The sequence below is a fragment of the Geospiza fortis genome, unplaced genomic scaffold (assembly GCF_000277835.1).
Source record: "Geospiza fortis unplaced genomic scaffold, GeoFor_1.0 scaffold172, whole genome shotgun sequence".
In the NCBI taxonomy this organism is placed as follows: domain Eukaryota; kingdom Metazoa; phylum Chordata; class Aves; order Passeriformes; family Thraupidae; genus Geospiza; species Geospiza fortis.
This window is the reverse complement of record NW_005054309.1, coordinates 4,772,854-4,775,346: the sequence shown is the minus strand read 5'-3', so window position 1 is coordinate 4,775,346 and position 2,493 is coordinate 4,772,854.

The following is a 2,493-nucleotide window of genomic DNA, read 5'->3' as shown; positions in this document are numbered from 1 at the left end:
GTGTTGAGTATCATTTGTTGTGGCCCATTATGCACCCTGATTGACTTGAGTTCTGTGGTGGTTACAGTGAAGCAGGTCTTGGAGAAAAAAATTAAAATAACAGCAGGCAAATATTGTGAGAGTCTAACTAAGTGTGAGTGTTTCCAAATACACTGAATTTACCTTATAAAGTCAGTAAGAAACTGCAAGTTATGGGGACCAGCAGATGTTACTGTTGAAACAGTTCCAAGGACTACTTAAAACTTTATTGAAACCACAGAGAAATAAATTAACTTCCCCAAATTCACCCCTTATATCTTAAATGAATGATGATGAAAAAAGTGCCAGTCAAAATATTCCAAGTGAAGAGCTCTCTGGACTTCCCTGGGGTCCTCCTGCCAAGATTGGAGCTCTCCTTTCCAGCTCCAGTGTGCTCACAGCAGTAGTAGGGATGCAATGAAAATGTAAGTTTTGTGAAATACTTGCTTGCAGGTTGTGAATTGTCACTTTACTCCATGGTAACATATTCAAAATTCAGCATTCAAAATTATGTTTCCCACAGTGTTTAAGATGTAAAGAGCACATGCAAATGTCATGTGAACATGTGGAAGTGTGTGTGAAGGGAGTTCTTGGCTCCTGTAAATGTGCAGCATTACACACCAGGCCCAGACTGTATTTTATCATGTGTACAATGTGCATGAGGTGTGCAGTGGAAAGTGTGTATATACTGTGTGCACATGTGTGCTCATTGTATGTTTATTTTCATTTCATTTGCCAAAACACATTCAGAATCAATATTTATTTGTAATGTAGACATAATATACACAGGAATTTAAGAGTTATGGCAAACAAGTGTCACTTATTTGATAAATTGATTTTTAGTATGTAAAAGAATGTCTACTTCCAAAGAAAATTGACATCTAAGGAGCTTAATGTATTAAAGTATCAAGTCCAGGAGATATTTGGACAAAATACAGAATATCACTGGTGCTGTACTTTCTGCTCTTCTTCCCAGGACAAATTTATCTTATACCAAGTGGTCATCTTTCACTAAAGGCATATTTAGCACCACAGCTACCCATAGCAAAATCATTGCAATAAGTGTTGAGGTAATAAATGAGCAGGCACTTTCATAGCAACCATGGAAAAAAAATTAAAAAAAGAAAAGCTACACAGAAAAAAAACCTCTACAATTTTAGAAGGCGCATATAAAGTTCTTCCGTAGATTTCCGTGCAGCAAAAGGCCTGCCTGCCCTGCAAACCTGCTGCTCCTCGAGAGCCACTCTTGTGTGCTACAGCCTCTTTGCTTTTGGGTAAATGGATTTTCTCCCTTCATATCCCTGAGGGCTGGGGGCAGCAGCCAAAGCTCCCGGAGTGTCCCGAGTGCTCCGCTGAGGCTGCAGCGCTGCGGAGCGTGCCCAGCCTTGCCGGCTGCGCATCTCTGGGGCACGCACGGGCACCACACCCCGGCTGCCGCCCGCAGCTTTCCGCTTAAAAAAGCATGAACGTTGCAAAAGTGAAACGAGAGGCTGGGAACTTCTGGAAATAGATTGGGAAGCCCCTTCTCCCAGGAAAGGAGTCCCGGAGGACACGCGGGGTGGCGGCGGCCGAGCGAGCTTTGCTGGGGGCGCGGGGGATCCGCGCTCCGCGTGGGCTCTGCCGCGGGGCTCGGCCCCCGGGCAGCCCGCCGGTATTAAACTTTAACCCTCTCGCCAGCGAGGCACGATGCGAAAGAAGGGCTCGTCCCGTGTGGTGTGAACCTCAGCTCCTCCGGGGAAGATTAACCCGGGAGCCCCGGCGCGGGGAGCCAGGCACAGGCTGGGGCTGAGCGGGGGCACTGCGGTCACGGCAAGGGCAGAAATATTGGCTGGGGCGAGAAATACCAGCACCAGCCTATCTTCCCACTCTGTTTTGAAACAGCTTCAGTGCTTTGCCCTGGGTTGGAACTCCAAAATTCTGAAATTATTTTTCTTTCTGGACACAGTGTTGGGTCAGGCACTCAGCCCCTCTACGGGAGACCGTGTCTGGCAAACACCTTACCGGTCTGTTGGAATATGCAGCCTAGATATAAATATATATATATAGCTAATTTGGAGTAGTCCGTTATTTAACTATGCACCTGGATGCAGATGATCTGGGTTTGGATGTTTTCTTTTGTTGGGGGTTATTTCCCCAAGCCTAAAATGAATTGTGAAAGTCAAAACCTAGGACGATCATTATCACACCCCGTGGGATCGGTCCCGGCATAGAGACTTAAGGGTACCAATGTTCGTGTGGGAGCCCAGCCCTTCTCAGACCAAGGGAGAAAATGCATGTGGATATGCGAATTTCTCTCGGAGCCCTTCCAATATGCGGTTCACTTTTTTTACTGTTGTTTGTTTGTTTTTCTTTCCCTTCAGAAAGTGTTAGCAATTGCTGCAAAGCGTTATAAAGTTGTAGCTACCCGGTCCACACACGGGTGATTTCGTTTCTGGTTATCGGCAAAATGAGCTTTAAGCCAATTTCGTGCTTCAG